Genomic DNA, 26,014 nt, shown 5'->3' with positions numbered 1-26,014 from the left:
ATCTATCTATCTATCTATCTATCTATCCCCATACACCCCAACTATCTATCTATCTATCCCCATACACCTCCATCTATCTATCTATCTATCTATCTATCTATCTATCTATCTATCCCCATACACCCCAACTATCTATCTATCCCCATACACCCCATCTATCTATCTATCTATCCCCACACACCCCATCTATCTATTTATCTATCGCTCTATGGATGGCCTTGTACTGCTACCCATAACCCTCTGAGCATCTTCTGTAGAAAACAGATTGGGCAAAAGCAAAGTCATGACTCCCTGGCCCTGAAGAAGCTCATGCCACAAGTTCTGCCCCGCTTGGATCCATCCATCTGCCTGAGGATCCCCCATTCACATTCCCAACAGCCTCAGGGGAAAACAGCTGCTATTTGCTTCAATTCTTTAATAACGTTTAAATCCAAGGCTTCTCTGGCAGGGAACCAAACGACCCAAAGCCCTTTTGAACGTGGTTGGTTCCCACCTCGAAGTGAGACACGCACAGGAGAAACCTCCCTCCCCTTGTCCAAGGAGTGGCTCGGGGCTGTGGTTAGGAGACTCGAGGGAGAGGTGCTGTCGGTTTAACTGATGCACATAGCAACCAGCACGGTCCAGGGCTTTGGTCAGAACGTGTGCAGGCTTTGGGCTCTCTCGAGGCTAACCACACAGTGAATGTTAGAGATGAGGAACTGTTATTGGGCTAAAACGTATTGCAGACATATATAGCATTGCTCTACCCAAGCCTCTCCATTCTGCCTCCTGGGGTTAGTTTGTAACAAGAATAGTTTGATCTTCCTTAGCCCTTTTCACACGAGATCACAAAGCTCTACAGGTGTTAGCTAAACTGAGCCTTATTACTTCCAGGCCAGTGAGTCAATATTGTTCGAATCTATTTTACACATGGGGAAGCTGCGGCACAGAGCGATGAATTGACTGAATGGCACCAAGGCACATACAGAGATGACCAAAAAAACCCCAAACAAAAGTAGACCTAGAACCCAGGAGTCCTGATTTCCAGTTCCCTGCTCTAATCACTCTTACACAAGGCTAAGAACAGAATGCTGGCTTTCAGCTGCCACTGCTCCAACACCTAGACCACACTTCCCTTCTACAGATGTGAACAAAAGAACGCAGAAGCCCTGTACTCTAATCACTACCCTCAAAGCTAGAACCCAAGAGTCCTGATGTCTACTCACCTTCCTTCAGTGCTAGCTCACACTCTCACCTGATGCTAGGAATAGAAACAGGGAGTCTGGATTCCCCGTCCCTTGCCCTAGCTGCCAGAGAACACTCCCCCAAGCGAGGAACAGAATTTAGGATGCTCATTATTCTCCTGCAAGTTACAAGTCACTCCAAGCAGATCTATGCTAGTGCTGTCCAGCTGACCTACAGCATCTGCACTGTTCTTCTGTAATATGAAATAAATCACGACTCCAGAAAAACTGGCTGCTGCTAAAACTTTCCATCCATCCCCAGTGGGGCTCCTGTTCTTTAATGCCAGGCTTACTGGACCAAAGCATTAGTGTCCCAGTTGTTCACTGGTGCATCAAATTCAGCTTTCAGCTGAAATGTGTTTACTGCATACGACTGAAAAGGAGGCAATGTGGCCTGGTGGTTGGGGCTGGCGACTGGTGATCGGTGATCAGAGCTACTGTATTCTAGGCCTACCTCGGGAAGGGAATTCGAGATCTTGGAGCTACAATAGCAGTTTAGGTGTCAACACAGTATACTTTAAGGTTCTTAGATTCTAGACTCACTTGTGGAGGACAGGCCAGAGGAGCTACCAGCGTAGAAGATGAGGATACTGAGTCCCCGTTTTCCCTTCCCTCAGCAGGATATGAAGAGCAACCACTAAAATCAGAGAATAAAAATTACAAACAACAATTTTATTATCTAATGCTTCCATGCTTCTGCTGCTCTCAGTAGCTCCTGCATCCCAGCTGGCTTTGTGGCCGGCAGTGGCCCAAGAAGACAGACACCGAGTCTGCCTGCAGGCATCCGGGAGCTGTCAGGAGTATAAACCCAGCAGAGGGCAGTGTTGGGCAGGACAAGTATGGCTCTGGAGTTGTAGGATGTACCCATCCCTGACATGACTTTTTGTCTGGCTCTCCAGTGGCATTGTCCATGGGGAATCTCCTTCATGGGGGAGGGGGGAATAATCCACTGTATAAAGGTCTAAGAGGGAGAGACCAGAGATGAGCCCTCTGGAGGGATTTGCTTGGTGTTTAAACACAATCACAACCATAGAAAAGATGGAAAAGGCCTAGTCTCTATTACTATGCATATTACAGCAGTGCCCATGGCCTCCCAGCTTAGATCAGAGCTCCATTGTGCTGGGTGCTGTACACAAAGAGAGAGACAGTCCCTGCCCTGAAGAGCTTATTGTCAGGGAAACAATGGGAGAGGAAACTGAGGCATGGAGAGAAGTGACTTGGCCAAGGCCACAGACAGAGCCAAAAACAGGACCTAGGTCTCCTGGGTCCTAGTCCAGTGCTTTATATACTAGACTATGTTAGCCTAACGACTAGATAGCAGCCAGAATAGGGTTATCTATACAATCTACTCCCCATGGCGCTGGTTTGAAATGTCCCAAGCAGTAGAGCTTTCATTCCTTCCCTGAGGGAAGCAGTTCTCACTGATGGGAAATATTTCCTGTCTGTCCGTTCATACTAAATATTCCGTCTAGTTATATCACCACTCAAAATTCCTCACCCTCCATTACCAGAGGGGTAGCCGTGTTAGTCTGGATCTGTAAAAAGCGACAGAGAGTCCTGTGACACCTTATAGACTAACAGACGTATTGGAGAATGAGCTTTCGTGGGTGAATACCCACTTCGTCAGATGCATGTAGTGGAAATTTCCAGTGGCTGCACTACATGCATCTGACGAAGTGGGTATTCACCCACAAAAGCTTATGCTCCAATACATCTCTTAGTCTATAAGGTGTCACAGGACTCTTTGTCGCTTTTCACCCTCCATTGTGTTCGGGGAGAGTCCCGGACTCATGGACTCTATTCCCAGTGGAGGAGTGTAGGTTCTAGTGGTTAGAGCGGGGTCAGGAATTGGAACTCCTGGGTTCTACTGGTAGGTCTGCATGAATTAATGGTTAGAGCACGGGGGGACTCAAGATGGCAGAAATCTTGCATGATAATCTCATGAGATTTCTTTCGCCCATTTCATCCGCTGGGACACAAGAACACTGCTCCACTGTCCCTCATAGACTCTGCCATACTGAGTCAGGACTTGTAGGTTCTGTTCTGAGCTCCAGGTGTGGAGCGGGATCCAATCGTTAAAGCAGTGGAGCTGAGAATCAGAACTCCTGGATGGAGTGTGGTCTAGTAATTAGAGCAGCAGGGACTGGGAATCCTGATGTCTATTCCAAGGTCCTGCACAAACTTTTTGTGGGATCTTAGATAAATTGTTTCCTCTCTCAGTGCCTCAGAGTCAGATAATGATTCTTCACGACTTGATTGTGAAGTTAATTTAATTAATGTTTGTAAAGCCCTTTGAGATCTTTGGATGGAAAGTGCTAGGGAAAGGAAAACGATTATCTTCAATGCATAGCTCAGTCCTGAGCTAATTCAACTTCCCAATGCCCCGATGAACATAGAGAAGTAATTTGCTCCAAAGTTATTGTCCTCTGCTTGGATGTTGGAAGGTAGACAACCAATACACCACATTATAGCTTTGGTCCTAGTACTCAGCCCCACTCTGAGACATTACTGTCAGCACTGACCCCATGGAGAGAGTGCCCCCTACTCAGTCACTTCACAATTCTCCTGGCAGTACAGTGCCCCTAATTTCTTGCTAAGGCTTTTGGGCAATGCTGACTCAGAAGCAGTACTGCTCCTTTCAGGGTCCTGGGTTTTCCTGGCAGTTTTCAATGCAAGAGTTAACCTGATTTGAGTTTGTTCAGTTTTTGAGATCCCAGACTAAGGTGGTATGGAGGCAGGCTGTCTGGCTTGTCAGGAAGTCACAGGGGCCACCAATCCCCTGGGTAGCTGGTAAGATCCCAAGACTGCTTCATTCTCTAGTCCTGCTCCCCAGGAGACCTGACCAGGAAATAAGAGGGTGAGAGGGGGCAGAGTGTGGGGGATAACAGCCTGGAAAGGGTATAATTATTATTTACTCTGTCTTGCTGGCACTGGAGACCCAGGAGGTGGGTCATTAGGTAGTAAATAATTAAAGACTCATGGAATAATGTGCAGGTTTCCAGGTCCAGGGGAGGCTCTATGTAGGGGGGAGGGGATGTAACTGTTTCTATAAACATGCAAGGATTCAGTTGGAACCCTGCCCATCCCATACTCACCAAAGCAGCCTCCTTCATTATAGCTTGTAGGTACCCCTTCCTTCAAGGGCCTCGGCACCCCTCCTTTCTCCCCCTGTATACGTTCACCACACACACATGCTTTTCTCCAGGTCTGGGAAAGGCCGTTGTACCAGTGCAAAGTGGGTTTAGAATGGTAGCAGTTTTCTTTGACTCTGCCCTGGTGTCATGACTGCACAAGGGGCAGGGCAATGGAGAATCAGGCCCCTTGCCTGTGTCCTGTCTGGTTCTAGCAACGCCTGACCCGGCTCTAGGCGGGGAGCAGTAGGCATCTGTCCAGCACCAAGTGCAGACGGTTTCCCATCCTCACTGGGGCATCTATGTGCTGCCATAACACAATGATAAACCATCTTCTATCCCGATTTCATATAAACATATTCATAGACGTTAGAGATGGAAAGCCCCCGACCCCCGCTCCCGTTCCTCTGTTTCAGCTGGTAGAAGATTATTGACTATTGAACATTCACTAGCATTCTTGCCCAGTCTAGTTCTGATGTCGCAAGGGAAGGAGCAGGTCAGGCAGGGCAGGGTACATGGTCTGTCTGTGGTTCGGAAGCACACACCTCCCTTTTCACTACTGGTAGGACCAGATGAACTAGGGAGTGAATTCGGGTGGGGGCTTGATTTTACTGGAGTAGCTGCACCAGTGCAGGGCCAGACTCTGATCTCAGTGACTGCGGTGTAAAGCCGGGCGATCCCATTGACTTTGCTGGAGTTATTCCCAATGTACACTGTCATTGCCACTGACACAGAAGTTGGCCCTTGCTATTGCCGCAGATCCCAGCACAGCAGGGTGAGCCCCGGGAGGGGTGGCAAGCTGCAGACAGGAATTTCCTGATTGTCATCTGCATAGAATCAAGCAGAACAGTCCATCTGCCCAGGGCAGGCTTGTTATTCCCGGGGGCTTTGCCCAGCCTAGGGTTAAACATCCCAGTGGATGGTGGTCCCACCCCTTCCTTTAGGAGCCAGCTCCACTATCCAACGGATTGTTCAATCACTTCTTCTTTTCCAATTCATCCACAAGTTCTCTTTGCTCATTTCACCCCATTACACTTCATTCAACCCCCCGGTTCCACCCTAAACACCCCCCCGCCTTCTTAGGGCCAGATCCTGAGCTGGTGTAAGTCAGTGGAGCTCCATGGGCTCCAGTGGACCTGTGTCCATTTACACCAGCCGAGGCGCTAGCCCAGACAGACCAGTTTGCTCCCATCGTGACAAGGGAGCCAGTGCGGGATCATTCTCTACAGGACATTTTCTAGCCTTTTGTCCAGTTTTGAATTCAAATGCCTGCAGGCAGGGGGGCCTGGCAAGACTACTGCCCAGTAGAGCTGTCACACTCCAGCACCCTGACTCGGACAAGACGGGGTCCCTTTGCACAGAGCCATGTCCCAAATTCATGCACCGCGGGGTCCAGGGGGTGGTGAGGAGAGGGTCCTTGGCAAAGATGGAATAAAATCACACGCCCCGGGGGGGGGAAAGGAAAGAGGAGGGGGGACAAATCGCTCCGCTTTCAGTATCCTCAATGGTTTCTTCTTGCGCGTTGCAGCCTGGCAGGCTGAGGGTTAAAGTCTGCTACTTGGCAGCTTGTCTGCAACCCCCCCTTAGATATCCAAGAAGTGAATGTTCTAAAAAAAATATCAGTCTTTAGGGCCCGTGGCCAATGAGAAAAGCCCTCGGCTTTCCAAGCGGCCAATCCTGTGACACCATCTGCCCTGATATGACCCCCCTCCACCACCACATCCCCCCCCCTTTTCCTGGCTGCCCACATATGGGATGTATGTATATATTTATATATATATAAATATATATTCATATAGAGAGAGAGAGATTTGACTGGGGCTTAGGGGAGGGAAGGCGAGAATGCGAGAGCGACAGAGAGAAGGAGCGTGTGTGTCTGGATGCCCCCAAATAACCTCCCTGAAACTGTAACAGACAAGAAGAGACAACTTCATCTTCAGCCCTCCCCCTCCCAGTCCAATTTACAGTAGGAGCACAATAAGGAGATCTCATTAGAAAGCACTCCATTTCTTTTTCTTCCTTCCTTCTGTGTTACACAGCTGGCTACCACACACACACACACTCCTTTACAACAGCAGCACCCTCAACGCCAGCTGGGGGTATCTTGCGGGGGGGGGGGGGGGAGATGTTGCATGTGGGGTGGTGGAAGGGCAGCTAAGATTTGCCTGCTTTGCTCCTTCAGCTCTACCCAAAGCAGCTCTTTGGGAATCGAGCTCGGGAAGACTCGAAGAGTATTCAAGGATTTTTTTAGCCCCCCCCCCCCTTTTTTCCAAACCCTCCCCCAGATTCCTGCCCCCCCCCCCCTTTGCTCCAATTAACCGAGAAATGCAACAACAACATCAATGAAAAGCGATGGGGGAACTATAGCAAAGAGCGGAGAGAGACAGACAGCATCGGGGGGAGCCCTGGAAATGCACAACAGAAAGATGTTTCCGTCCAGATCCCCACATTCACACACGCACCCCGCCGGGAAAACGGCCCGTGTCCACTCCGCTTTCTTGACTCTTATTGTTATTAATTTTGCAGCTACCGAAATTGCAGCCCGACAGCCGGCGAGCCCCAGGCTCCGAGCAGCTAGACCCGGTAAGTGGCGGGTTTGTTTTACTTTACAAAGCTTTGTGTGGCTGTCCCACCGTGCAGGGAAGAGTGGCTTCAGACTGCAAGGTCCCCAATGCCTCCAACGCCCCCCGGCCTCACCCCACCGCTCCTGAGTCCCTGGCTGATTTGAAGCTGGTAGGAGACATTCCTCTTGCTTTGGGCTCCCCTCAGCGAGCCCTTTCCTACTGATCCGTTCAGACACTCCGATGAGAGCAGAGAGAGCGAGACAGCTCCTCCTTGTCTCTACAGCCATCAGCGCCTCGGAAGTCTCCCTGCGATCTTAGAGAGGTCAAGAGCGATACTCCCCTCTTTGCAGCAGTCCTTGGGCTTCCCTCGCCACTCTTCTTTCCAGCCTGGAGGGTGGGGCAGGAGGGGAAAGCGAAGATCTTTCCCCTCGTCTGGCTCCGGCGGGAGCCGGCCTGTGATGCCGGGAAGGTGCAGGAGCTAGGGGTGGGCACACACCCCCTTGACTGCTGGGGAGAGAGAGCCTTTCCTTTGATCTCACGCTAATATATTGCAGGCTGTGTCTCTCTCATGCTGTGTAGGTATTAACTGATGTTTCTGATGGATGGTAAAGTTGGTGGGAGCCCTTTGGAATGAAAGGGGTGAGACATGGCCGCGGTTTGGTTTTTTTATTTTACTGATCAAATGGGAAGGGGATGCAAAAAGGCAAATCCTTAAAGGGTCTAAACTGCCAGAGCTCCATGGCCTATGCTGCTTTATCCCAACTGAGGGTCTGGGCCAGTCTTTATAGGGAAAATCAAGGGGAAATTGACTGTCTTTGGTCCAGCCTGGTACATTCCAGAAGTCAAATGGGAAAAAACAGGGTTCTTCAGAAGTCGGTTTATGAGGCAGTGATAAAAACCATCCCTGAGCAGAGATGGTTTAGTGCTAGCCACCTCCAGGGGTGGGGGAGGAAAAGGGGAATGAACTCCAGCTAGGGAAGTCCTCTCATCAATTCCACAGCTGATAGCTTGGACCATCAGTCATCTGGAGGGTCCTTTTGCACATCTCAGTTAGAGAGGCTTCACATACAGTGAGGATCAGATATAAAGGGTGGCAGGTCAGTGAACTGGGGAGGATTTCAAGGCATCATTTATTTTTGTCATAGGTAGATACAGGGGTAAGGTTGTAATACTACACTTATGGGGATTGTATATGTAACCTAGACAGATAGACAGGGCCTGGTTCTGACCTCAGTCATGCCAGTGTCAATCAGGAGTAACTCTAGTAACCAATGCAAAACTGGTGTAAGATCAGAACCAGCCCCATAATCTATCATGTAATCAATTTCTATTATGACCATTACTGATAATATTATCTATATTGTGGAACCTCAGTCAGGGACCAGAAACCCAACATGATAGGCACTGTACAAACACAGAACAAAAAGACAAAAAGCCCTGAAAAGTTTACAATCCACAGATAGATCGTAGCGATAGTAATCTATATCATTTCATCTGTAGCTATGTCAGAGACAGCTATGGCCAAATGATGGGTCTGATCCTCAGCTCTTTCTTATACCAGGGTAAATCAGAAGTAACTACAATGAAGTCAGTGTGTAGTTACACCAGCGTAAAATGCCATGAGAGAAGCATCGGACCCTCTGATCTTAGTGACACCAGTATAAAACAGGAGTAACTCTGCTGACTTCAGAGGAGTCACTCTGGATTTGCACTGGTATAAGTGAGATCAGAATCTGGCCTCTAGTCTACTGAACATTTTGGGATCCTGCAGCATGGAAGAGCATACAAGTATGGAGCCTCGTTTATGCATGGAGTAAGGGATAGGTCTCGCCTGTGCTTATTGTGCTACCACCGTTTCAATACCTGTCCCTGCTGATGTAGCTTCCATTGCAGGGTGCTATTTGCCCATACAGACTGGCGCTGCGATGTGCCGGGGTGCTGCTAGGTCTTACGTTTTGCTTGGCTTTGTAAGGAGACATGCTTGAGAGCGGCTGCACTGCCAGGCAGCTGTGGAGAAGAGGGAGGCAGAAGGGAGGGGCGGGAGAGGCTGATCCTGGAGAAAGGGAGGCTCTGAATCTGCAAATGACGTGGGAGTCTAAGGCTACGTCTACACTAGAAACTTCAAAGCGCTCCCATGGCAGCCCTTTGAAGTGTGAGTGTGGTCACGTGCGAGCGCTGGGAGAGAGCTCTCCCAGTGCTCCTGGTAATCCACCTCCACGAGGGGAATAGCTCCGAGCGCTGCCTGGCAGCGCGGCTCCCAGCGCTCGGAGCCTGTCCACACGAGCGCTTTAAAGCGCTCAAACTTGCTGCGCTCCAGGGGGTGATTTATGTATAAAATGTAAGTGTAGACAAGCCTTAATGGTGTTAATGAATGGGAAACAATGAGCACGTTTACAGAGTGAAGGAGAAGATCTGGAAGAGGAAGGACAGAGCGTCTGGAGGAGACCAAGAGCCCATTCTTAATAGATGCCAGCCCCTCATCCCCTTCTCTGGAATCCTTAAGGGCAGGAAGGTCTCATTCTGGATCAATACTGTCTGCCTGTTTCAGTCTGGAGGTCAGGGGTCAAGTCCATTTCTCTGCAAAGGCAGAATATGGCCTCCCCAATAAAGATGTCCTAGCCCTCCCCCGGAGCGTCTCAATGAGCTTCACCAACATTAAACCACTAAGGCTCACCCCACAGCACACATGATGTGGGAATCATTATTCCCCATTTCACAGAAAGGTAAACAGAATCAATTACCTAAGGTAGCACAGCAAGTCAGTGGGCAAGGCAAGAACAGACTGCTAGTCTCTGTTCTCCCTGACCAATAGATCACACTGCCCTCCCAGAACTGGGAATAGAACCCAGTTATCCTGACTTCCAACTCCAATTGCTCTAACCACTGGACTCCATTCCTCTCCAAGAGCTGGGAATAGACCCGAGTCCTAATTCTCAGGCCTAGGATTGACCTGAATTCCATGCTCTCACTAGGTCAAAATGCAGGGCTGTGAAACTAAAAGAGGGATGAATCATACCATCATTAGAGCCACATAGGACCAAAGATTCAAATAGTCTCCTATTTTTATTTCCTGCCTGTTGGATTTCCAAGCATGTCTGTATCCAAACTGGTTAGCTGCAGGTACAGTTGGATAGCTGAGCATGCCCCCATGTGATTAGCATGTGCAAAGGACTGCAGTGGCAAATATATTGCAGGCACCATTAAGAAGGCCCTTTGGGAATGTGGCCCTTAAAACTCAACTAGACAAAGCACTGAGGAACAGACTGTGCAACAGGACATGCTCTATTCATCTGTGTTAATCTCGTTAGCTTGATTTATATCCCTCCCTTCTGAGTCGCTCCCAGCTAGAGAGGTTTCCTTTGTGTGCTGGTGGGGGAACAATCCTCCAACAGACAGGGAGATGGGCCCTAACAGTTCTTTTTTCTATGGGAGGCAGTATGGTCTAGGGACGAGATCTGGGTTCTATTCCGCCGCCTGACCTTGGGCAAGCCACTTCACCCCGTGCACATTGCCCCCATCTATAAAACGGAGATAACGATACTGACCTCCTTTCATGAGCTTTGAGATCTAGGAATGAAAAAGTACTCTGTAAAGAGCTATGTATTGTTATTGTCCGTCTTGAACTCCCATGAGTCTGTCACACCCGCCCAAGGAGCACAGGGCCAAGTTCAGCCCTGGTCTAAGCAGGTGTAACCGCACAGACTCTAGCAGAGTTACAACTGTCGTTAACACCCCACTGGGATTTAGCCAATCATTTCTACAGGCTCCCTCCCTTGGCTGCTACCCGCTAAATGTGTGTTGCTCCCCTAGTCAAAGGCACCATTTCATGCTGAGAGAAGCAGTTTGGCTTAGTGGATACAATACTGGACGGTGACTCAGTAGGCCTGAATTCTCTTTCCTGCTCTGCCAATGGCCTGTTGGGTGACATTGGGCAAGTCACTTCACCTCTCTGTGCCTCAATTCCCCCATCTGTAAAATGGGAATAATGATACTGACCTTTGCCCTGCACAAAGTATATTGATTTACACCAGTGCAAAATGGGTGTCAAAACACCCCTGTTCTGATCTGGACCTTGCACTCACTTTTGCCCTGATGTAAATGACTGCACGAGGTGAAGGGCAAATGGAGACTCAGTCCCAATGCAACTGAGGACACTGCCTTTATCCTTTATTTAAACACAACTTTCTTCCAAGGAGATGACACACTGATGGCGCTTCTCCCCATCAATTACAGCATCGCAACTCCCAACACTATAATTACGGTGGTGTCAGCTTGTCGCCAGACCTTGCTTTAAGGGGATCAGAAAGTTGGCTTGCAAAGTCCTTTCTCCTGGTGTCGGGCTTGTTCATACAGATGAAAGGGGGGATGGGGAGAAAATCTTTTTGGATGTTTATGAAATTGTTTGAGTCAGGCAGGTCTGCCTGCCTCTGGGCTATAGGGCCTTGTATCCTCTTGTATTGCTTTTGTTCCAGCCTAAGTTGGGAGTGACAGAAATCTGAAGGCTGGTTGGCAGCTGGTGTGATGTAGATTTGGTGGCTCTCAGTTCTGCTCGGTGTAGAAAGGTTACAACCCACCATGCAGTTGTCCCTAAGAGGCCCCCACATTGACTGAATTATCCTCTCCCCCAGTAGTATACCCAGCAGTCTATTCCCTAGGAAGCCTCGTGTGCTGATACCAGGCAGTACAGGCTGGGAGCCAGAGAGAACCACAGGGTCTGTCTGTATCCCACAGTCTGAATAAAGAATCTCTTTTATACTCATCCCAGATGACTCTAGTTCTTCTTTACCAGGAGGAACATTACTCCACTGAGAGGTGGGCCCCAGATCAGGCTTGAGGCACCCTCAGGTAGCAGCATGTGATGGGTGCTGCCCAGGCTGTCCCTAAGCCTGCAGGGTGGTAAATCTGGCGCCTTTCGGCAGCTCAAAATTCACACAATTAAAAAGAAACAAGACTGAGTGTTGCAAAAAAAACCCCAAGAACTTTGCCATCAATGACAGATTTGCTTTGCTAATCTATTCAGAGATTCCAAAGCCAGAAGGGACCATTGGGATCATCGTCTGACCTTCTGTATAACACAGACTAGAGACCTGCCCCAAAATAATTCCCAGAACAGATCTTTTAGAAAAAACAAACCATCTTGATTTAATAATTATCAGTGATGAATCCACCATGACCCTTGGTCAATTGTTCCAGTGGTTAATTACCCTCAGTGTTAAAAACGTGCACCTTATTTCCAGTCTGAGTTGGTCTAGCTTCAACTGCCAGCCATAGGCTCGTGTTAGACCTTTGTTTGCTAGACTGAAGAGCCCATCATTAAATATTTGTGCCCCATGTAGATACTTATAGACTGTGATCGAGTCACCCCTTCACCTTCTCCTTGTTAACATGAATAGATTGAGCTCCTGGAGTCTATCACTATCAGGCAGGTTTTCTAACCCTTCAATCATTCTCATGGCTCTTCTCTGACCCCTCTCCAATTTATCAACCCCCTTCTTGAATTGTGGGCAGCAGAACAGGGCACAGGATTCCAGCAGCAGTTGCACCTGTGCCAAATACAGAGGTAAAATATCCTCTCTGCTCCTCCTACTCAAGATTCTCCTGCTTGTGCATCCCAGGATGGCATTAGCTCTTTTGGCCACAGCATTGCACTGGGAGCTCATGTTCAGCTGATGATCTACCCATGACCCCAAATCTTTACCAGAGTCCCAGGATAGAGTCACCCAGCCTTTAAATATGGCCTACCTCCTTCGTTCCTAGATGTATAGATTTACATTTGTCTGTATTAAAACATATATTATTTGCTGGCGCCCAGCTTACCAAGCAATCCAGATCACTGTATCTGTGACTTGTCCTCTTCATTATTTACCACTCCCCAAATTTTTGTGTAACTTCGAAGATTCAATTTAAAAAAACAAAACTGAACTGGCGAGTGATTGCTCATATCATGTAATCTGAGAGGGTGTGGAGTCTAATGGTTAGAGCATATGAGTGGGAGTCAAAACCTCTGTTTTCTATTCCCAGCTCTAAAAGGGAGTGTGGCCTAGTGGTTAGAGGGTCTGCTCCTCGGTATCCCTTTGTTCTATTCCCAGGAATGGGAGAGAATATGGATCTGGGGAAAGGAGGGAAGGCACAAATGGGAGTGAGGTGTCCAGTGACTTTCAGTGAGATATGGGCTCCTAATTGCCTTTTGTGCAATAGAGCTTGTGATTCGGATTCAGGATACCTGGCTATTTCTATTCCTAGTCCCTGGAGGGCGCGTGGATTTAGTGGTTAGCGCATGTACTGGGAGCCAGAACTCTTGCAACCTATTCCAAGCCCTGGGATAGGAGGGGGGGTCTAGTGGTTAGATGAAGAGCCACAGTTTGTTCCTGGCTCCACCACTGACTGGCTTTGTGAACTTGGGCAAGTCACTGCATCCTACACCTTTAGGAGCTCTCCTACGCCTGGGGATGGCAGTGAAGGAGGCACGCAATGTGGCACATAGAGCCTCTGAAGGTCCTCATCACACTGGGGCCAATTAAGGAGACCTGAAAACTGAGGGGCTGCCAGATGTTCTACCTGAGGCTATGCCCAAAGGCCACTTGGAAGCTAGTGCAGAATCATAGACTCCTAGGACTGGAAAGGACCTCAAAAGAGGCGTCTAGTCCAGTCCCCTGCACTCGTGGCAGGACTAAGAACGTGCTGCTCCCTTTCTGCCCATGGGGAATACTTGTATTCCAGGCTCAGCCCATGATCTTCCAGGTGCTATTCAAGGTGGTCTAGACCCTCGTTATCTTAGGGCCACCGAGGCTGCTAGCATTGCTCTGACGGCCTCTAGCGTGGAGCTTGTGGAAGTCTGGCAGGAAGGTTTCCCTAGCCTCTGTTTGCCAGAAGCTGGGAATGGGCAACAGGGGATGGATCACTTGATGATTCCCTGTTCTGTTCATTCCCTCTGGGGCACCTGGCACTGGTCATTGTCAGCAGACAGGATACTGGGCTACATGGACCTTTGGTCTGACCCAGTCTGGGTGGTTCTTATGTTCTTAAGATGTGCTTGGTAGCAGACCCTCGCCTCTGGAATTTGCTCCCATCAGAAGTAAAGTTAAACTGTGACATGGCTGTATTGAAGTGCATGCATTAGCCGAGGCCAGGCTTCCCACTGAGTGCAGGCTGTGAAATCAAGAAGGTTTAGGCTACCGGCTGGTATCTCCTGTCTCTGGACTTTTCAAGGGGAATTGGGTAGGTGTGAAGGATGGATCAGAGAGTACATGCTCCGCATTTGGGGGTGGGGGAATTTCTAAAGGGTCTGTGTTCAGATCTGGTTTGAAATTTTCAAAAGCACCTAAGTGACTTAGGCGCCTAAGTCCCATTTTCAAAAGTCACTTAGGCACCTAAGAGCCTAAGTCTCATTGTGAATCAATAGTGCATAGAGACCACAACTCCATTTTGCTGGACCTGCACAGACATATCGTAAGGGACAATCCCTGCCTCAAAGAGCTTACCACCTATGTAGATGACAGACAACAACAACAAAAGACCATTGTCTCCATTTTACAGATGGGGAAGTGAGGCCCAGAAAGATAAAGTGACTTGCCCAAAGTCACACAGGGTGTCCGTGGTAGATGCAGGAACTGAACACATATCTTCTGAGTCATACTGCAGTGCCTTAACCAGAAGACCATGGTCCCTTTCTAAAAGTCAGCTGTGGGTTTTCTAAGAGTTTATGCTGTGTCCCTGTACAGAGCTTTTTTCCTTAGAGGTTGTTTAGATGGCTGCATGGAATGAGGGTTAATATTGTGATGAACTGACTTCTGTGCCCTTCTCTGGATGGAATCAGAACTGCTCAGCTGTGAGTCATGGACCCTGCACTGCTGACAGCTAGCAGTGATTCTCCTTTCGTTCAAGTGATAGTCCAGCTGTGCTGTTTGGAGCATGATGTCCTGAGATTTACCTCCACTGTTGCTGTGAAGTTCTGAGTAGCCCAGCTGTGCAGCACAGTGGTGACTGTAAAATCCTAGGTGGTCATGGAATTGTTATATTGCTACCGGATCTTCTTCTGATCTTTCAGATAATTATAGGGCTTGCTACTGTTCTTTAAAAACGAGGGTGAAAGTGGCATTTGCAGTGTCAGCAGCAGCAAAATGTTGTGGTTCCACTGATGTGCTTTGCAGGATCTTGTGTTTTCTATCTAAATTAGTGCAGGGGATGGTTATTTTAATAACCCAGGAAACATCCCTGAATAACTCTCCAAATTTATTCATTCCACTGGCTTCACTTGCACCAAAGATGAATTCAGTCCCTTGTGTTTTGAATCAGGCTGGGTGGGAAAGAAAATTCTTCTTCCTTCCCTGTCCTACACACTAAACAAATATGGACATTGCTGTAAAAAACTGCTGCATTTCAGTGAGGTAGTGATCTCTCTGTATGTGTATGTATAAACGCACACACAAACACAGACACACACATGTTAGTGATTAGAAGAGGACTGTGTGAGGATAGACAGATAGATAGGTAGGCAAGCAGTATGTATGGGGATGGACAGCTAGCTAGCTGGCTAGTTGGCGGTATGAGTGGGGATAGACAGATCAATAGAAGGGGGTTTGTATGGGGATGGATGTATGGATAGATAAGATTTTGTAAAGTGCTTTGGGATTCTTTAGAATAAAAAGCACTAGAGAAATTTAATCTATCATTATTACTCTTTTAATGCCATGATGATGTTAATCTAATTCCAGGTTACTTTTAGAACAGTTAAATAGTCTTTCAAATAATGTTCATATTCTGGGGAGGCTAGAGAGCCCCAAATAATGTAGTTAGAGAGTGCTGAGAAAGCCTGGGATTGCCCCAGTATAAATGGAACGAGCCATCAAAATTCAGAATGGGCATCGACTCTATTCCCAACCAAAAAGAAAGAACCAAGCGAGAGTATTCCTTCTGAATTTGGAGGAAAGTTGCTGGATGGTGACAAAGTCTCTATTCTGTCTGAAGATAAAGTGACCCTGTTGCTCCCGCTTTTCTATAGGATACATGTTGATCCAGCGCTTAGGGAAGGAAAGATTCTGTTCACAAATAGAACACAAGACCAGCCTTCTCCCCTGGGGGTTTAAATAAAAGACAACACAAGGAAAGAAAGTTCAGGGTAAAATTTACCCTGTCCACAAAGAATAAACCCAAGAGAAATGGGAAGGAATTGTTGATCCGTTACTTCTGCCTGGCTCAGAAACAATTAGCTGCAGCAGAAAGGGGTAGGGGAGACCAAAGGTCCCATCCATTATCCCACTGCACTATGGGAAATCGCCACAACCTCCAGAATCGGTTTCATCAGCTCTGCGTAGGCTTTGATTTGTTGGGGATGGTTATGATGACCAGAGGAAGTGTCAGTGTGTGTATTCCCATGAGAAACTAAATGGAAGCCAGGGAGGTGACACTATTATTATTTAACCTTTATGCAGTAGTAGCGCCTAGAGGCTAACCAAGTTGGGGCTCCCATCAGGCTACATGCTGTACAAACAGAGAAAATGACAGTCCTTGTCTAGCTAGGTAGGTCTCCATATCTGGGCTGGTTCAGTCAGCTCCCACCCTCTCTGACAGACCCCAGCCCGACTGCAGATCGATGAAGAAATCATTAATTCATTTATCAAGGAACCATGTGGTCCAAATTCATCCCTCCTGTAACTCCACTGACTCTGAGGGAGCGACAGCAGGGATGAATTTTCCCAGCCTGCCTCCAAGCACAAGCAACACCAGAAACTCCTCTGGGTCTTCCCTTTTATGGGGCCCCCTGGGAAGACATGCAGCTCATGGTCAAGCCCATTCTTCTGAAAGTCAGAGACAGTGGGGCGCTCCCAGCCTGATTCCCCGGCCCCTCACATCTTGGGGCTCTGCAAATCATGGATGTCAGCGAGAAAACGTTCTTTTCCCCTCCCAGCAGCAAGGATACTTTGTGTCCTGTTTGCAGAAATTCAGCCAGCGTTTAAAGCAGGAGGGGCCAAGATCCTTTTAGTGTATCAGGGAGACAGGCTGTGCGCCATGTTTGTGCGGGGTCATATATTGTCAGAGAAGTCTCCCTTTTAGCACCTATCTTCCCCCTCCCACACCATCCTGTGCTACCCCCACTCAAGAAAATCAAACCAGGGTTTGTGCCACCAATTTTTGCCTTCTCTAACATGGAGAGGGGTCCCCACCCCCACCCAACCCCACTTACAGGCCAGAAGAGATGAGAAACCTCCTCGTTCAATGTCAAATCCAAGCTGAGCCTGGATTCTTTTGGTAACTTCCAGTAACTGGGAGGAGTCTAATTTGGCGGGGGGGAGGGAGTGGGGGGATGGAGAATTTGGCTGCCTCCAAATTGATTTTTTTGTCTTTTTGGTGCCTTTTAATTGAGCCCCTGCCCAGTGCTCCGGGTTTTATTTTGAGCAGGGAGCCTGCCATGGTGAATTAATCTCAGCGAGGGGAACTGAAATTGGGGTCTGGAGCTCAGCCTCTCCACAGACCTACAATTACTGCTCCTTTGAGTTTTATTTATAGCTCCAAGAGGTTTACTTAAAGGAACACGCCCACTGAAATTCACTATAAAAAGGAAAAATGGCCCCTTATTGGAGGCCCACAGAGCACTGTTAAAGAGACAGGGTTTTCTTTTTTCTGGTGGCTGACTCTGCCAGTTTCAGAAGTTGTCTGATACCTCACACACACTCACACATTCAGGCACTCGACAAGCAGACACACACACATTACATAGTCTCATACACACACAGACATACTCATACAGTCTGACAGGCACACAGTCACCCACCCACATGTACAGACACACGGTAACAGAGATATGCAGGCACACACACACTATCACACCCACACTGATACACTATCATTGACACACAGAAACACAAATACAGTTTGACATATAGACACTTACACAAATACACATACAGGCATGCATGTAGACCCACACTCACTGATAGCACTTGACATAACACGTACACTCAGGAATACACAGTTGCACACACATACACAAATACACATATACAGGGAAACACAGTGGAATCTGAACACAATGGTGGTAACATACAATCATTTTACTTCTGATATTTTTTGACATTGGTTTTGCATTTGAAATGAATTCTTTCAGACTAGATAAGCATAGATTGGCATTTATTTATCCTCCAGCCTGGCTCTGACCATAGATCCTGTATCCCAAGGACTTTTTCACTGCGCAGAGAGTCAGCAATAAGAATGCTGGAATCCAAATGTCTTTCAACACTCCCAAAAGGCTCCCACCTCAGAGTGGAGATTCAGAGTGATTGGTTTGAGTGGGGGGAGGGGGTGACGGCTGAGAGGAGTTGTTTTGGATTTCCAGGTGAAGATTCAGGGGTTCAGGATTTTGGGGTCAAGGTTTAGAAGAAGGTTTCTAACCACCAGAGCAATGGGGGCAAACAACCTAAGTGGTTTGAAGATGGAGCTTGATAAGTTTATGAATGGGATGATATGATGGAGTTGCCGGTGATATAGCCGGGGACTGGACTCAATGACCCAAAAGGCCCCTTCCAGTCCTATGTTCCGAGGATTTGGGTTGAGAGGTCATATGAAGGCCAGAAGGGACCATTATGATTATCTAGGCTGAGCGCCTCCCTAACACAGCCAGAGAACCTCACCCAGTAATTTCTACATCAAACCCATAACGTCTGTTTGAGCTAGAGCATCTCTTGTAGACAGACATCCTGGCTTGATTTTAAAACTTCAAGTGATGGAGAACCCACCACATGATTGTTCAAGATTTGGACCTAAGTTAAGCTTGATCCCTATTGTATCCTCATTAGGTCGCTCCCAAGTTGAAATCTGTTGTTAGTTAATTATTTTATTACAGTAGCCTGCCCAGGGTCCCCAGCTGAAATCTGGGCCTCATCAGACTAGGCACTGTACGTAATATGAGAAAGCCCCTCCCCCCCAGAGTTTGGAAACTAATTAAACAGCATTCTCCTTATGTTGTAGACGTTCTGTGCTGGGGATTTGTTTCCTTGCTGGATGGCTTCACATAAGAGAGGAAATGGGGAAAGAGGCCAAAAAAATCGATGCCTATAAATAACTTTTCATGAGATTAGATGGGGTGGGGGAGAGGCTGAGGCTCACGCTGGAAAGCAGTACATGCCTCCTATTTCACTACTGAAAAAAGCAGAACAATGTGTCTAACAGCCAGGAGGAGAAGAGCCAATAAAACACTCTGCAAAACGTGCAACTGTCCAGAGCACGTCGTAACACGGCCAAGATAAAAAGACCTTGTGCTCCATGAAATACGAGCTGCTTTCTCTTGTGACAAGGAGAGCAAGTGAGTCTGTAGGGTCAGAGCCGTGGAGCGCTCCTCTGTGCTGTATGGAGAGAATGAAGGGAGCTAGTCCAAGACAGGGAAGGGAAGAGAGGCAGAAAAAGAAGGAGGGAATGTGCAGAGAGACAGAGCTAGATAGACACAGAGACCCAGGGAAGAGAGGAGGGAGACACAAGACAGGGAAGAGGCTGACAGTGTGAAGTGCATGTGTGTGACAGACACAGGGATGGAATGTGTGTGACAGAGAAAGAAGGAAAGGGAGTGGAGTGTGGAGGAGACAGAGCAAGACAGGGAGCGGTGCCTGACTGAAGGTGTGTCTGATAGAAAGAGACAGTGTGAGGGGGAGGGAGACTTAGATGGGAGTGTTTGCGATGAGAGAGACAGAAAAAGGGAGGGAGTGTGTGAGGGAAAGAGGAGACAGGGAACACCCTAGAGATGGGTCTGTTCAAAATGCATATAATGATGGCGTTACAGGACAAGGGAGGAGCTGGGATGGGGCTGGAGGGAGAACAGCTATAACAGGTGTCAAAGCAAGGAGATGCATCCCAAAGCTATAATAGCCCGTGACCTCCCTCCCCTCAGTGCAGGTGCTGGGAGCTGACATGTGAGTAGCTCGGGGTGCTAAGAGATGCAAGCAGTACCACTCAATCCCCTGTCACTCCAGCCACAATGGGGGCCTTTGTCTGCCTGGCAGCTCCCAGTGCTGCTAACTAGGCTGGGACACAGAGGGAGAGCAACACAGCTCTGTTTATCCCACAGCTGCAGGGCATGGCTCGTGGGCCTTTCTCCCGCGAAATCCCGCCTCTCTCATTTTTTCCTGGCAATACCTAGCCATGCAAAAGAATGGCCATGTACTCCAAGGAGTGACCATCTGCAACACCCCGAAGTGACCGACTATAGCACCAAAGGGTCACTTGGCCCAGAGGACCAAAGAATTACTTTCCAGATCAACCCGGTGTGAGAGCACCCAGAGCTGCAAAGAATGGCAGCAATCGTCTATGCTAAGAAGATCAATCCAGGACAGGGGGGAACCGACCATGCAAAGCAATGACTATTCACCCTGGGGTAGTGTCTTGCTATTCTGTGCGATGACTCAAGGCTGATCAGCCATGATTGACCCTTGAGAATAACCATCTTCACTGCAGGGGTGGCTTACACACTGGAGAACCTCTTGTCTGTGCCTGGCTATGTATCTAATGCCACCATCATCATGGACTAGGTATCATATATACAAAACTGCATGACGTTCCAGCTACAATCTGACTTAAACTCTCCGCCTCTGTGTCCAAGGGGGATCACACAGATGGTTGTGTTCCTTCCAGCAGACTGTTGCTGAGTTGTGCCGCAGTTCCATTACTGTGAGAAGGCCTGTGCAAAGAGGTGGCCCTTGCACCATAAAAAGACTGGCCTTCCCAGCAATATTCTTTTGTATTGCAATAAAGCCCAGAGACCTAATCGGAGATTACAGCCCCATTGGGCACTGAGAAATACAGAGCAAGAAACTGTGCCCCAAACTGCTTCCAACCTAAGCACTTGTCTACCCAGGAATTTTTTCCAGTAATACGGCTATAGTCAAACTGCTGTAGTACTACCAGTAACACTCCCCATATGGACTCGCTCATTCCAGAATAAGAGTGGCAGGGAGTTTATACTGACAGAACTATAGTGGTTTAAATTCATATCCTATCTTATACCGGTATAACTTTGCTGTGTGGACAAGTCCTAGTTAGACAAAGGTTGGGAGGGGAAACTGAAGCACAGGGAAGCAAGTTTACCCAGCAGGTCTGATACTGGTTCTGACGTGTTTAAACCTCATGCTCTCGCACCATTTGCACTAAAGCCGCCGGAAACGTGCCTGTATCTCTTCAGAACACACCCTTGCTAGCTTCTTTGGAGGAGGCTTCGGTACAAGCTGGCAGATATAGAACCCCACTGCACTAGTCACTGGTCCATGCTAGCCCTCTAGCATGCCCTAAATGTGACAGCACTTGGGCTCCTCCTGATTGCCAGGGGGAGGAGCAAGGAGTGGTTGGGAGCCTAGCACTCCATCCTATGCTTTTGTATTTGATTGACTATTTTAAAAAAAGTGATGGAGGCCGAATGAAGGGAGGGCTACTTTGTGGCACCAGGGAATCTAGGAATTCAAAGTGGGAGGGGCTTGGTGTGGCTCATTTCCATAGGATTACCCAGCAGGCTTGGTTGGCTCAGAGCTGTTTCACAGCAGCCTAAGCCCTGGGAACGAACGGAAAGGTCTGGGCTTTGCTTATGGCTGCACTGAGCTTGTTTCAGTTGTAGGGTTTTTTTTGCATTAAATGACTTTAATTTCTGTTTTCCTAGGAAGGCTTTTTAGCTTCGCAATGGGATATCAATAACTTTTCTGTGGGAGGGGGTGATGCTGCTGTGGTCTCTCCAGCTACTGACAAACAAAGTGGCCATTATTTGCCTTTCTGAGACTTTTTTTCTTGGGGGCCCCTTTAAGGTTTATTGCTTAACTATAAACACCATTATGTCACCATGAGCCAATCAGACGGCAGGGTAAGAGTGGGCTTTGCTGCAGGTCCTGGTAGCTTCAGCTTGCTGAACTCCTGCCTAAAGGCATTAAAAATGAGTTGGTCCCAGAATGGAGTAAGGAGAAACACTGATTTGTAAAACTGGATTAAACGGGGGTGGATCTTGCTTTATACTGTTTGGGGTGAAAGGACGGTGTGGCAGCGGGATCAAGGTTTATTTTCATTAGGGATTGTCATCTAGTGATTGGAGCAGGGGTGGGTGGGAGCTGAGACTCCTCAAATCTATTTTCCTGTTCTTGGAAAACATGTTCCCAAGTGGTTAGAGCAGGGGTTGATGAGTGGGTTCTGTTCCTGGCTCTGGAAAGGAATTTGCTATAGTGGTTAGGGGATGGGGGAGACAGGGCTCCTTGGGTTCCATTCCCAGCTTGAAGCAGCATTGTAGGCTGGTTGTCAGAGCAGAGGAGTGGGAGTCAGAAAACCTGGGCTCTGGTACACCTTGGGCAAGTCACTTTTGTTTCATTGCCCTTAGTTAATTGCACATGGCAGAGTTCTGGCTGGCATAGATGGGGCACTGTTGTGAAGGAGTTCACAACACTGCAGTTGGTTGGCTTCGGCTAGGGACTTCTGTGAAGAAGTCTGCCCTACCTGGAGCTGCTATCGAAAAGCTCACACTGTTGGGTAGAAGCCACCTTTTGCAGAGTAGAGCTGTACAAGGGAGCACGGCCACCACCAGCAGGAGATTGCTGGTGTACCTTCAGCATGGCACTGAGTAGCAGAAACAGACGCCAAGTCCTGGGGAAGAACACACTGGGGGTTGGGGGAGGTCCAGGAGCATGGCTGGAGGTGGGGGGAATGGGGAGAAGGTTACTCATGGAAATTAACAGCATAAAAAGCAGCCAGACCTTGGGACAGGAAACGCAGTGATTTCTGCAGACTCTGTCCTGTTCTGGCCCTACACATCTGAAAAACACAAGAGGTTCAAAAAGCTCGGCATTAATGTTTAAGGAGCTTGGTTTGAAGTACGTGCAGCAGTGAGGCCTGGCGGAATGAAGCTGGGCACAATATGTATCTGATTTATAATTAATAAAGGAGATTTATTTCCCCTGTGTCTCTCTCCCTTGCTCTGATTTTGATCTCCAAGTTTAAAGAGGCAGATTGTGTGTTGTTGGTTTTTTAATGCACTCTTTGTCCATTAATACTGCACGGCTAGCCTTGCATAGCTGGGCACACCCTTCCGGCTTTACCCTTTTACCCTGCGTATTCAATCTGCTTCAATTATTGGTCCGGCTTTCTCAGTGCTGCAGTTGCTTGATTTCGTTAGTGCAGAAAGCAGAGAGGCACAGCAGTGGGTAGATTAGATACAGCCCAGAGCGTCTGGGGAGGGGTTGGACACTGTGGGTTTATTCTCAGGGTCTTAAGCACAAACAACTGGTCATCTGGTTTCCTCTGCCCATCTCCAGACAAGAAGGGAAAGCAACTTGCATCACAAAGAGGCAGCCAGGATGGTCCATTCACTTCCTCTTGCAGCAGGAAAGGCAACATGCCCTCAGCCCTCCCTTCTAGTATTATTAGCCCTGTTTCACATATGGGGAAGCTGAGGCACATAGAGGGGAAGTGACTTACTCAAGGCCATGCAGTGGTAGAGTCACGATCAGAACCCCAGATGTTCCTGGTTCCTAATACCATGCACAAGTCACTAGACCATACCGTAGTTCTCACTGCAAATTGGATACTGGCGGCCACAAGGTAAGAATTTCAAGGGCACAATCTTGCACCCCTTAAGTGGGGAGAGGAAGAATGGGATGTATAGGACCCAGTTTCTTCTTTCTCTCCCATCACTCTAGTGGGTGAAGGGAGAATGGATTAGTATGTACTAGATTTAGTTACAATGGTGCATCATGGTCGAGATCAGAGTGGATAAAAGCACAGGGTGGTATAAACGATATATGCCACATTGGACGGTGTTTTATTCCCTGGTAGCTAGATTTTAACTGACAGGCTTGGGGATGGGCGGAGGGGGGAGAGATGTTTTCTTAACAGCCTCACTGTCTCTCTCCCTCTATGTGCGGTGTTCACATTTGACCGTGGCAGGCTGGCTTCTCAGTCGTGCCAGTTTTAGTGGAATAAAGATTAAATATTAATAAATAAAGCAAAAAGCCAAGTATCCTGTGAGCTCCAGCCAATGGAGATTACAGTGAGGAAGAGGCTTTCTGGACAGGTTATTTCAGCATTGTGACAGCAGGGATCCTCGCATCTCCCCCTGAACAGCCAGTCAGAGACAAGCTTCTGGCCTAGATGAACCTCTGGTTTGATCCAGTCCGGCAATTCCTGTGTTCCTGTGGGTTACTCCTGATTTACACCATCGTCAGTGAGGTCAGAGTCATACTCGTTACGTGCAACGAGAGGAGGGTGGCTTTGTGGTTCAGTTACAGGAGCAGGGGTCAAGAGATCTGGGCTTTACTTCTGGTTCTGGGAGGGTGTGTGGTCTGGTGGCTAGAGCACTGGCTGGGTGATAGGACTCCTGGATTCTAGTCCCTGCTCTGGGAGGCAGTGGTAAAGTGGTTAGAGCAGAAAACTGGGAGTCAAGACTCCCAGGTTGTACTCTTGGTTTCGGGAGGGAGTGTGATCTAATGTTTAGAGTACAGACTGGGAGACAGGACTCCTGGGTTCTATTCCCAGCTCTGCCACCTACTTCCCATGTGATGCGGGACAAGCCACCTCAGTTTCCCTTCTGTAAATGGAAATAATAATATTGACCTGCTTCCCGGGGGAACTGTGTAGCTTCATCCATGAATGTTTGTAAAGTGCTTTGAGATGCTTATTTGGGAGATGTGAGAGAAGGGAACAGTCCTATTACTTTTATACCTTGGCCAGCATTTCTTGCCAGAGAAGTGAAAGCATTCTTTCATGGCAGCTCCACCTCGGGAGGCTGTGAAGATAGGGCCTGATTCAAAGCCCACTGAAGTCAATGAAAGTCTTTCCACTGACTCCTATGGGCTCTGGATCAGGTCCACACGGTGGGGGAGAGTGTGATGGCTGGGGCAGCGGGTGTTCATGTTGCAGATTGCTAGTTCCACCCCTAGGGTGCTCTGCTTAATGGCTCCATTGATCAAGATGTCCCTTTTCTTTTCTTTTCCGCCCCCCGCCCTGAGCTGTTCCTTGTGCTTGTTGTGGCCGAGCACAGCATGGCCAGAGCAGACAAGACGTCATTGAGATGCTCCAGTTGGCCTGATAGAACAGAGCCGAGCGGGAGGAAACATCATATAAAATAAAGATGACATCTTGTGAAATGCAGGGATGCTGTCTAAAAATAATCAACCCTTCCCCCCCCCCCCCCCCCCCCCAAAAAAAAAACCCCCCCCCCCCCCCCCCCCCGGCTCTGCAAAGAAACCACAGCTGCAGTGCAGATCCAGCCACAGCCATGCCAGAGGAATGGGGGCGTTGGGGAAGTTGCCCTGTCTGCGGGCAGGGCCGGCTTTAGGCCAATTCCACCAATTCCCCTGAATCGGGCCCCGCGCCCAGTGGCAGGGCCGCCGGGGTGGGGGCAAGTGGCCGAGAATCCCTTCCCTGGCTAGAGGCTCCTTTTTAATTTTTACTCCCCCGGCAGCGCTCCGGGTCTTCGGCGGCACTTCAGCTGCGGGTCCTTCACTCGCTCTGGGTCTTCGGCAGCACTTCGGCAGCAGGTCCTTCAGTGCCACCAAAGACCCGGAGCGAGTGAAGGACAAACCGCCGAAGACTACGAGTGCCGCCCGGTGAGAACAAGCCCCACATGTTTTTTTACGTGTTTTTTTTTTTTTTTTCAGTCATCCCTGCCAGGGCCCCGTCAAAACTGTTCGAATCGGGCCCCGCACTTCCTAAAGCCGTCTCTGTCTGCGGGAAGGGCTCTCTCTCCAGAAGGGTTAATAATCCCCGAGGTAATACGTTAGCATTCATGAAGAAGACTCAAAGCTGCATCTAGGGGAGCGATGGGCGCAGCCCGGGCATGTCTGATGCACTCAGCCCGTGCGGCTGATAGATTCACAGGAGTGTGTACACAGCCAGGGAAAGCTTCCAGGACAAAGATACGAGACAGTAATGGCTCTGACAGTCCCCATTACAAGCAGGAGCTGCCGAGGTCAAGCTCAGGAAAAAACATTGTCGTTCCAATAATCTCTGTTCTTTCCTTCCCCTTGTTTCACCCATTCCTCATTTCCCCACTGTGCATTTGGTGCCCATCCCCCAGACTCCCAGAGGGCAAATCAGCTGATGCTTTTAATTCTTAAGCTAGACAGCTCTTGACTTCCTGCTTGCA

The 26,014-nt window shown here is 48.5% G+C and overlaps 1 long non-coding RNA gene across 2 annotated transcripts in view; it reads left to right on the top strand.

Moving 5' to 3' along the window:
* The first annotated feature begins 6,642 nt into the window (after positions 1-6,642).
* The window catches only part of LOC117888830, a 35,010-nt gene continuing 15,638 nt past the window's right edge, over positions 6,643-26,014 (top strand). For both annotated transcript variants that reach the window (XR_004648379.1, XR_004648378.1), the window contains exon 1: positions 6,643-6,937. This is a non-coding gene — a long non-coding RNA (uncharacterized LOC117888830). The remainder of the gene's footprint in view (positions 6,938-26,014) is intronic.

Source organism: Trachemys scripta, chromosome 16 (genome assembly GCF_013100865.1).
Source record: "Trachemys scripta elegans isolate TJP31775 chromosome 16, CAS_Tse_1.0, whole genome shotgun sequence".
Classification (NCBI taxonomy): Eukaryota; Metazoa; Chordata; order Testudines; family Emydidae; genus Trachemys; species Trachemys scripta.
Note: the sequence above shows the minus strand (reverse complement) of the source record. Positions and strands in the feature narration are given on the sequence as shown.